The sequence below is a fragment of the Vigna unguiculata genome, chromosome 2 (assembly GCF_004118075.2).
Source record: "Vigna unguiculata cultivar IT97K-499-35 chromosome 2, ASM411807v1, whole genome shotgun sequence".
In the NCBI taxonomy this organism is placed as follows: domain Eukaryota; kingdom Viridiplantae; phylum Streptophyta; class Magnoliopsida; order Fabales; family Fabaceae; genus Vigna; species Vigna unguiculata.
This window is the reverse complement of record NC_040280.1, coordinates 1,574,870-1,586,823: the sequence shown is the minus strand read 5'-3', so window position 1 is coordinate 1,586,823 and position 11,954 is coordinate 1,574,870. Positions and strand designations below refer to the sequence as shown.

The window sequence follows — 11,954 nt, the reverse complement described above, 5'->3', positions numbered from 1 at the left end:
TTATATTATCAAGATTTTATGTTATATATAAATATCTAAATATATAAACTTCAGAGGTTGATTGTTGGAAAATTGTTATTGTTATATATTACATATATTATATTATGATATTGTATAGCATAATAGAATAATTTAATATATCTTTAATAACGTTATATCTTTTTAATGTTTTATTCTTTTATAATCGTCTTCCCATTTTCCAATGCAATAATAATTACATTACTGTTTAAGAATCTATTTGTAATCGTCCCGTCTTTTCATGTGTCATTTATCTTCTATAAATAAATATTCATCTCCATTCTACCATGAAGATCAAACTTCAACATCAGTTCAATCATATTCTACATTCTTCCAACTTTTTCTCTACTATCTCTCTCAAAGTCCAAGCAAATGGAAAAAAAACTTCAATGAAGATGACGTTATTAATAGAATGAGTAGGTACCAGTTCTCTATTATTCACCTTCAGGACGAGGTAAGTTCTTCGTCAAATTTTTCAGTCATTTTTTCTTTTAGAAGATTTCTTCTACTCTTTTTATTTGTGTGACGAATTTCTTCTACTCTTTTACAATATCCTCATTTTAACCTTAACTAATCCATGTTTTTGTTAAAAAAAATTCACTCTTTGGAGGCTGTTGGTTTTGTGGATCGTGCATTCGCCATTCTTTATGATGACGATCTTGAGCGTCAATGGACTTTAACAGATGAAGTAGGGAATAAACATGTGGTGACTTATAACAAGAATTTACAAAAACCAATGCTAATTGGAGGATGGACTGAATTAAGGCACCTTTATGAACTACAGGATTTCCACACTATTTATTTTGGATATGTCGGTCATTCTTGCTTCCACATCACTGTTTTTCCCAGTAAATGCAAACCTTTGTCTATTGCACGTTTTCTTAAAAGAATTGAGGCAGATGAACCCCTTTTCAATGGACCGAAGTTGCATTTCTTCATATTTCTGAATCCAAACCAATGCAATGCTAGCCATCTGGTGAGATTCATTTCATATTTATTACTAAATGGATGTTTATTTCATATTTATATTTATGTTTCCAAATTATTTTTAACATTTAATCCATATATTAATTTCATTAATACTTTATGTATTTTTTAGGATTTGCCAGCTGATTTTGGCAATTATCTTCATCAAGGAAGATTTAAATACATTTTTCTTTATGGACCGCGTAAAACAGTCAAGTGCAAACTATTATTGAGAAATCATCCTAAGAAGTCTAGCAAAATTGGAAGTAGGTGGAAGGAATTTTGTACTGCTTATGGATTTCATCAAACTATTGACTTGGTGTTTGAAGTGGACCACATGAAAAGCAATCAGAATGTCAAAGTGCTAACATTTTGTAATTTTTAATTTACAGTTAGTATAAATAGTTTTATTTCTATTTCTGCTACTTATGTAGTTGTCAACCTAGAAGTTTTTATATTCTCAACAATGCATATTTATAGTTCTACCTTCTTATCAATGAAATCTTTTTGAAGCTTCTCTGAAATTCTCTGAAAGATGAATAAAATAATTTTGTTTTATAATTCAAATGAAATATATATCATGGTATTGAAAGATGAAAAGTTCGACGATTGATGAAAAGTTTTGTCTGTTCTATAATCATATGTATGGATGTATGTTGCTTTAGTATGTGCATACACTGATTGTATGTTATCATTTTCACACATAATGAGGTTAAAATTGCAGATACTTCCTATGAAACAGTCCTCTTTGTTGTACTATATATAGTAGTGCATAAAAAAGACTTCTGATTGTACCTACATAAAAAACAAATGTTTTGTTAGTTGCAAGAACAAATCAACTCTGAAATAAGTGCTATATATATGAATGATTCTGATGTATTAACACTCAACACTGCATGCTCTTTCTATTTTTAATGTTTGTCTACTGCTAAAAACTTTTTGTACTCTTACAAGTGCTTCCTGTTATAATTACAAATATCTTTGTTTCCACAATTGTGATTAGAGGTACAATCTACACCAAAAAGTTTAACAAAGACATTCACCAATATAGTAATAAAACAGTAAACACTTTTGCATCCATTGAGTCAACTTACCTTTCTTTTTGCTTCTTCCATTGTAACCTTTGAAACTATTCCATAACATTTTGGTACTGTAATGGAGCAAAACGATTGTAAAAATGCAAGGCTGAGAAGGAAACTGGTGCTACAACAAAGGTTCAATGTAAGAAGTAATCAACATTCTTGTAAGTCATTAACATCTTACTTAAAACATTTATCTTCCTTAATTCTTCATCAATAATTTTTTTAAAAATGATGCATTTGTATGTTTATATGTTTTTTTATGTTGCAGATGACAAAGAAGAGAATGCAAGAAAGAAAACTAAATTTGCAAACCATTCTTCTCAAAGTAACAAAATCTCAGGATTTCTTTTTAGAATTATATTTGTAAATGTATGTTTTGGATTGTAACTTCACAAGGCAGATGCATAATCAAACATTTTTGTTGTTTTAATCACAGGTCAAGCAACTGTATCTAAAAAATCATTTCAGAAAAATATACACAGGAAGCCATTACAACAGTTGGATATTAGTAAGTATTCTTTTTCTAAGCTATATCTTTACAGATTGTTGTTAAATGAATCACTGAAGTATTGTTGTTTATTTTTTTAATAACAATGCTTCTACAATAATCCTTTTCTAGATGTTGACAACAACAACCTTCAGAATATGAATTCAATATTTCACAGACAAATTGGTCAGTTTTGAAATTCTTCCAGTACTTAATTTTAACATTGTTTATGAATAATATTAATTCAGTCTCACTTTAAACTAAGTTTCGTTTCAATGTAGTAATTGTCAACAATTTATCAAGTTGTTCAAGTACTTTAGTTGAACAACAAATCACTTCACAATCTGCAACTTCTACTTTAACATACAATAGTACTTTCGGTATATTTCTACATTCATCTTAATTTCTTATATACCTATTGTAATGAAATGAAACTGACAAATTTTAAATTTATATCAATGTTTTTGAATGACTACAGTTTTTAACAATTACAGTCAGAGAAATTATGGACAAAATAATTACAATTCTAGTGCATGTAAGTAGATTTGTATTCATATATAACAATATTCATACTCACAATGTTAATGAAGGTAGGACAATTGTTTTCTATTGTTTTTCATAGGTGGCAGATCATAGGTTGTAAATGATTCGCATTCTGTCTCTAAGAATAAAGTTGTCAAATATCCTTTTCAAGTCATACAATCACTTCAAAACAGACACAACCCTAAACCCTAAACCCTAAACACAACATAATTGTTCAGACACAACAAATGATGATTTAGCAACGATAAGAGATGATGGTAATTCAGATATTCAACTTATTGATGTCATTATAAATTTCTTTGAAATCATTAATTAATTTTCATCTTACTAATATTGAAGCACATATTACAAGTACTACAACTACAAATGAATTGTATTGCAAAGGAGAGTTATAAGGTACATAATCTCCAACAGAATTGTATATAACTGTAGATTAAAATATATGCATTTTCATGCTAATGATTTGTAAGGATGTTCAGAACTGCTCAATATTGGAGAACCTTGCTTGGAATGCCAATATTGTAAAGCTGAACTCTGGTATGAAGAAAGAGCAGAAAAATGTAACACCTCAAAAGAAGTTGAATTCTCATTGTGTTCTCAAAAGGGAAAAGTCCAAATTCCACTATTAAAAAGACCACCTAATCTTCTTGAAGGTTTGTTAAATGGTGAAGATCAGAGAAGCAAATCATTTCTACAAAACATAAAAGTATACAATAGCATGTTTTCATTTACTTCAATTGGTGGTAAGATAGATAATTCAATGAACAATGGTTCTGCTCCACCACAATTTATTCTTAATGGACAAAAATATCACCGTATTGGCAGTTTATTGTCAGAGCATGGATCAAAGCCAAAGTTTGCACAGCTGTACATATATGATACCGAAAATGAAATGAGTAACAGAGTGAAGCATTTCAGGTCAGTGAATATATGAACTAATTTGATTATATGAAATATTTAAATACATCTGTTGACATGTATTCTCTTTATTATGTTTTAGTTCAAACCCCAAGGAGTCTGTTATAGATGAATCATTGGTTGCTGATTTGATTGAAATGATTGACAATCACAATGTTCTTGTCAAATCTTTTAGAAGAGTAAGAGATTTGTCACTGGAACATATGAAATCAGATTTCACGCTAAGACTATTTAGAGGCAGAAACAAAGACCCTAGAGTCTACAACACACCTTCATGTGATGAAATAGCTGCACTAATAGTTGGTGATTTTGGCAATATGGATGTAGGCAGAGATATAGTGGTAAAAAAATGTTCTGGTGAATTAACCAGATTGCATGAAACTCACACAACCTTCATTCCACTGCAATATCCTCTCATGTTTCCATATGGAGAAGATGGTTATCAAGAGGATATCCCAATAAGAGAATCTCATTCAAGAACTAAATCCAGGGTAAGAATTAGAATTTCTTTGCGAGAATTTATTACCTTTAGAATACAAGAAAAAGCTGTAGAAGCAGGAAATATTGTGAATGCATGCAGATTGTTCCAACAGTTTCTGGTCGATTGCTATACAATGGTTGAAGCCCAAAGGTTGTCTTTCATCAGAGCTAATCAGAAGTTAATTCGCTGTGATATTCTTAATGGATTACAAGAAGTTGTTAATAGAGGAGAGACAAATCCTTCTTTAATTAGAAGACGTATTGTCTTGCCTGCTTCATTCACTGGTGGTACCAGATACATGTTAAACAATTGTCAAGATGCTATGGCAATTTGTAAAACATTTGGATATCCTGATTTGTTCATTACTATAACATGCAATGTGAATTGGAGTGAAATAAGAGAATTTGTCTTAGCAAAAGGCTTATCAGCTTCAGATAGACCCGATATTGTATGTAGAGTGTTCAAAATGAAGCTGGATGAAATGATGACATATTTTAAAAAAAAGGACTTCTTTGGAATAACCACTGCAGGTATGTTATATATGAAGTAATATACATTATATAAATGTTTATTAAATTAAATTTTGACAACTATATTTATTATTTATTTATATATGCAGGAATGTACACAGTAGAATTCCAAAAAAGAGGTTTACCTCATGCACATATACTTTTATGGTTGGATGGAGAAAGCAAATTGAAGAATTCAACTGATATTGATAAAGTAATATCAGCTGAACTGCCAAATGCGGATTTGTACCCCAAATTGGAAAAAGTTGTCTCAAGTTACATGATTCATGGACCATGCGGACCTGCAAGACATAATTCACCTTGCATGAAGGAAGGAAGATGTTCTAAATTTTATCCTAAAAAATTCACATCTTCGACTTCAATTGATGAAGAAGGATATCCATGCTATAGAAGACTTGATAATGGTAGATTTGTTAAGAAAAATGGAATTAAGCTGGACAATAGAAGTGTTGTTCCTTACAATCCACCACTTCTAATGAGGTATCAAACACACGTCAATACAGAGTATTGCAACAAGACCAATTCAATAAAATATTTGTTCAAATATGTGAACAAAGGTCCTGACAGAGCTACTCTTAAAATAAGCAACAACTCTACACAGTCTGAAAAATCAATCATTATTGATGAGATCAAAAGGTGTTACAATTGTAGGTATCTATCACCATGTGAAGCCGCTTGGAGAATATTTGCTTTTGACATCCATCACAGATGGCCTCCTGTTCAGAGATTGACATTTCATCTTCCTGGCCAACAATCAGCTTTGTTTAAAGATGATGATGATATTAATTGGTCTTCAACAGATACGAAAATGCTAACACAATGTTTCTAGCTTGGTTTGAGGCTAACAAAGTTTATGAGGAAGGAAAAGAATTGACTTATTCAGAATTTCCAAGCAAATTTGTGTGGTTTGCCAAAGAAAAAGAATGGAAACCAAGGAAGAAAGGCTACAACATTGGTAGACTTACTTATATTCCTCCTGGGTCTGGAGAACTTTATTATTTGAGGATATTACTGACCATTCAAAAAGGTTGTATTGATTATGAAAGCATTAAGACAATTGATGGAAAATATTATGAAACATATCAAGAAGCTTGCTATGTTTTGGGATTGTTGGCTGACGACAAAGAATATATTGATGCAATACAAGAAGCAAGTGAATTTGCTTCTGGGTATCAACTTAGAAGATTATTTGTTACTTTGTTGTCGATGAATATAATTTCTAAACCAGATATAGTTTGGAATTCTACTTGGAGTATCTTATGTGATGGAATTTTGTAGCAAAAAAGAAAGGAGATGAACATACCAGGTATTTTATATTGTTTTTTATTTAATTTGCTATACATATATATTTTAATTGTATTATTTACTTATTGCAGGTCTTCAAATTCAGACTGCTGAATTATAAAAAATATGCCTGCTTGAAATAGAGGAAATGCTAATGGTAAATGGTAGAAGTTTGAAAGATTATCCTTCATTACCTCAACTTGATCTTTCAGATGTACATACATTCAATAATAGATTTATTGTTGATGAGCTACAATATAATAAACAAGACATGGCGAAAGAACATGATAGTTTGTTTAAAGCACTGAATGATGAACAAATTCATATATATCAGGATATCATGACAGCAGTTCTTTCAAAGAAGGGAGGATTCTTTTTCTTATATGGCTATGGTGGTACAGGTAAGATTTTTATGTGGAAGACATTGTCAACTGCTCTAAGAAGCCAGGGCATGATTGTTTTGAACGTAGCATCAAGTGGAATTGCTTCTTTATTACTTCCTGGTGGAAAAACAACACACTTTACCTTTTGCATCCCACTGTTAATTAATGATGAATCAACTTGCAACATAGCACAAGGTAGTCTTAGAGCAAAACTTCTTATGGCAACCAGTTTGATTATCTGGGATGAAGCACCAATGATGAATAGAATGTGCTTTGAGGCATTTGATAGAACACTAAGAGATATTATGCGAAATGTTGATGATGCCAATAAAGACAAACCATTTGGTGGCAAAGTAGTTGTGTTGGGAGGTGACTTTAGACAAATTCTACCAGTTATCAAAAAAGGATCTAGGTTTGATATCATAAAATCAACAATAAACTATTCAGAGTTATGGAATTGTTGTAAAGTGCTAAAGTTATCCAAGAACATGAGATTAAGTACTACATCAAATACTCAAACAGCCAATGAGATTCAAGAATTTGCTGATTGGATATTGAAGATTGGAGACGGAAAAATGGATCTAAATGAGAATGGTGAGTGCATGGTTGAAATTCCGGAACAGCTCCTGATTACAAACACAAATTTACCTTTATTGGCATTGGTTGAATTTGTCTATCCTCAATTTGTGGTTAACATGCTGAAGCCTAATTATTTTGATGATGGAGTAATTTTGTGCCCAACAAAGGATTTTGTAGAGCAAGTAAATGATTTCATGTTGTCTTTAATCGGTGGTGAAGAGGTGACTTATTTAAGTTCAGATACACCTTGCCAATCTGATGAACAAGATGAAATGCAATTTGAATGGTTTACATCTGAATTTTTAAATGATATCAAATGTTCAGGGATACCAAATCATAAACTGAAGTTGAAAACAAGTTTTCCAATTATGCTCTTGAGAAACATTGATCAAGCGAAAGGTCTATGCAATGGCACAAGATTGCAAGTCAACCATTTAGGCAAGAATGTAATCTCTGCAACTGTAATTACTGGAAAAAACATTGGTGACAGGATTTTTATACCAAGAATGGATTTAGTGCCATCTGATTCAGGGTTGCCTTTCAAATTTCAAAGAAGACAGTTTCCGATATCGTTATGCTTTGCAATGACGATTAACAAAAGTCAAGGATAAACACTTTCTAGAGTCGGCCTTTATCTTCCACAACCTGTATTCACACATGGCCAACTATATGTTGCTATTTCTAGAGTCAAAACCAAAAGAGGATTGAAAATACTTATATTGGATGAAGATGGAAAGGTAACAAACACAACTAAAAACGTTGTGTACAAAGAAATTTTTTAAACTCTTTGAAAAAGAATAAATTATAGGTATGTCATTTCTAATTTTTTTTTCATTTCAAAGCTGTTATAAATATATATCAACTCTTTTATGTTATGCTCTGCCATGCAGGAAAATCATGGTACAAAAAAGGTTGAATAAAGAAGTCATTGTGTACAAAAGGAATTTGTGTACAAAAGGAATTTATGACTTTGATTACCAAATGAGACATTCTAGGTATGTAATTTATTCTTTTTTTATTCTTATATTAACAAAGTAGTGTATTAGTCATATTTTTGTTGTTGGTGGTTGAAGATAATATTCAATGAAATCAAATATTAACTTGACATACCACTTTAATTACATTCTAAATTGATCTATTCTATTGATACATTTCAACATCTTTTAAAAACATTAGATTCTCATCATATAGATTATTAAATATCCAAAAACCCATTGCTATTACCACAATTATTACATGTAAAAAAAACCCGTGCGTTGCACCGGTAGAAGGACTAGTATCTCTACAATACTTGTGCGTATGGACCACGAGCTATAAGAGAGTGAGGATATTGTGCAGGTCAATTTTTGACTAGCAAGTTGGATAAATTTATATAAGCAGATTAAGATATAATTGTGCGAGCCATTGTACATTTTATTTTTCAAACTGCTTTTAACATTTTTTTTATGTTTTTATTTTTGGGAAAATCTAGATTCACCAGTTGGGTTTATTAACTTTATATATATAATGTGTCAAAAGCTAATTAACTTTAATTTTAAATTAAATTAAATAATTGTTTTCAAGGAGATGGACTAAATTAAGCAATAGAAATCATGAATAAAAGTATTTAATCTTATTATTTTATATCAACTACATGATAGATCCAATAAAAAATAAATCTAGTTAGGTTAGATTTCAGATAATGTTGATACTATATTAAGAAGTAGACTTTAAGTCTAACATAACTATATAAAACCGACTTATAAGATGACGTTTGTATCAACTTATAATGTAAATATGTTTTATTTGTAGTGTGTGATTTTCAATAAGAAAACTGATGTGGGACTTCTACAGTTTGCAAATGACACCCTTTTTGTAAGTAAAGCAAGTACCGAACATATGTAAGTAAAAGAAGCTATCTTGAGAACATATGTAAGTACTATTTTTCCAAATCTAAAGTTGGTGGGCTCTGATTGAATAAGGCATTGACACAAAATTACTCAAAGATTTTAAATTGCGAGTACATGAAGATACGGTTTCAGAATCTACGCATGCCAATTAGGGAAACCCAAGTAAAAAATAATTAGGGAAAGTTATGATAAATAAAGTAAAACAAGCTTTCTATGTGAAAAGGAAAACAATTTTCTTTTCTAAAAGGGTATACCTCGTAAAAAATGTAATTTCAGCTTTACCACTATACTTTATATCCTTCTTCAAGCTCTAAACATTGTGTGTAAGGAACTCACAAAAATTCAAAGGAGCTTCCTATGGGGTTGGGATTGCGAGGACAAAAAGATAACTTGGATCAAGTGGGACAACTTATGTAAACCTAAGGTCGAAGGGGGGTTAGGTATAAGAGACATCAAAAACTTCAATATAGCCCTCTTAGCTAAATGGAAATGGAGACTAGGAATGAAGGATCAAGGTGTGTGTGGAAAGATCTAAGCAAAATCTATGGAAGTTATGAGCATGGCACTTGGCTCAATAACTACATTTATTGAAGCATAGGTGAAGGGAATAAAGTAAAGTTTTAGGAGGACTGTTGGATAGGGGTTGAACTGTTATGTTGAAGGTTTCTTAGGCTATATATGATCTCCAATTGTAAGGATAGAACTTTTGGGGAGGTAGGGGGTATGAGTATTTGGATATGGAACCTAACATGGAGGAGAAGTTGATTTGAATGGGAAACATCTCAAGAGAAAAATCTTCTTCAAATTATTAATGGCTAGAGATTTAAGAAAGGTAGACCAAATACCTAGGTTTGGAAGAGTGACATTGATTGTGTTTTCTCTATTAAATCTGCCTGTAATTTCGTGTAGGAAAAGTTAAGGTGGTGGGGAGGGGGAGGGGGGATATTGTAGTGTATTTCGAATGCTATGGAGTGCTAAGGTAATTTCAAAGGCACTTTATCTAGGTTGAAGGGTTCTTCTGGATAAGTTATCAACAAAAGATAAGTTACTTGTAAGGGGGTCTAGTTACAAAATAATTTATGCCACCTATGCTCAGCTCATGAAAGCGTAACACACATTTTCTTTACATGCAAGATTGCACAAAGTGTATGAAACATGTATGATAGATGGATGAGAGTGACCTTGGTGCATCACAATTAACCTACGAATAATTTTTAGCATTTCCATATCCTTAATTTGAATAATAAGCAAAATGTCATATTGAAAGGAATGTGGTTAGCAATTATTGGGGAAGTCTAGAAACAAAGGAATGAGGTAATCTTCAATAACGAGAATGTAGACCCAAAAGAAATTTTTTGTTTCACTCAAGTGAATGCATGGACTTGGATGAAACGCAAAATCTCTAATGTTAATTTTTTCTTATAGTGATTGGTATCTTTATCTTTATATGTGCTTAAATTCTTTATGAACTACTAACTTCTTTGAGCATTAAGTGTTTAAGGTGGCCAAATTTAGATTTGGCTAACTGAAGGAAGGAGGCACTATTACAAGGACATTGAGAATACCATCTAATGGAGCTTTTAATTAATGTTTGAAGGGAAGATATGCAAGTATATATTGAGAAACTAAGATTTTTCATTGAAGGGAAAATTTATACATCAAGAATATAAGGTTTAGATTGAGGACTTGGTTTTCCTCTCTTATGTTGGGAGTGATTAAATGAAGCTTTGTTTTGGTTAAACCTCATTTATTAGATAGAACACTCATGTAATTAAGGATCATGTTTTGTTTACACCTATGTATCAAAGGTGAGTAATGACTCATCGCGTAGGTCTATGCATATTGTTTGTCCATGTTAGAAGTTGTCATTTTGATTTATTCCTTGTTTTGGGCTTTGTGCACCTCTTATTAAGAGGGTCACCATGTACATACATTTTGTAAAAGGGTTGTAAAAGGGTTAGAGTACCACTCTACTATATTTATTCTATTTATTTATAAAAAAAAAATGAATACTGAGGAAACTATTAAAGACTCAATTATAGTATCTAAAAGTACAAATTGTTTAACTCAGATGAAATACAAATGCTTTATTATTTAATTGATTGTTTTAATAATGTAATTATTTAAATTTTATTTTATAACAATTAATATTTTTTAGAATTCTTTTTCTTTAATTTATCTCTAAAAATTCTAAAGAAAAAAAATTGTTTATGTTTTCCTATATTAGAATTCATTTGAAGAATTTGGTAGAGAATATAACACTTCTTTCAATAAGAAATTTTAAAGTGATTTTTTCTATCCTCTTCTCTTGAGTTAGTTTTTGAAGTTAGTTACATTATTAAGTTGTAGCTTTTACGTGTCATTTATGGAAGCAAGATGAATTTATGCTTAATAAAAGAGCACGGGTATGTTTGTATTGAATTTAAATGAACTAAATCTTAACAGGTAGGGGATGTTACAAAACTAGTTATGAATATAAAAAGTATCATTTTATTATATTATCACCTAATTTGAAAAAAAAAACGTTATTAGAATATGTAAAAAACACAGTGACATAATTTTTAAAATCGAATATTAAAGGAACTGATTGATTACTAGTATTAGAAACCAAAGTCGTGCACAATTAACCCAAGTAAATGTTAGTTCTAGTTTCAAGTTGAAATGGTGAGTCTCCAATGAAGTCTTATAAATTATCCATACTCACATCGTGGACCGTTTTTCTTTCTTTTATTTGTGTATAATGGTCACAATCATATTCAAACCCATGATCTTATGTTTTTATTTTTTTTTCGGT

The 11,954-nt window shown here is 30.8% G+C and overlaps 1 pseudogene; it reads left to right on the top strand.

The window, feature by feature from the left end:
• The first annotated feature begins 2,139 nt into the window (after positions 1-2,139).
• On the top strand, positions 2,140-8,053 carry LOC114173601 (annotated as a pseudogene).
• The last annotated feature ends 3,901 nt before the right edge of the window (positions 8,054-11,954 follow it).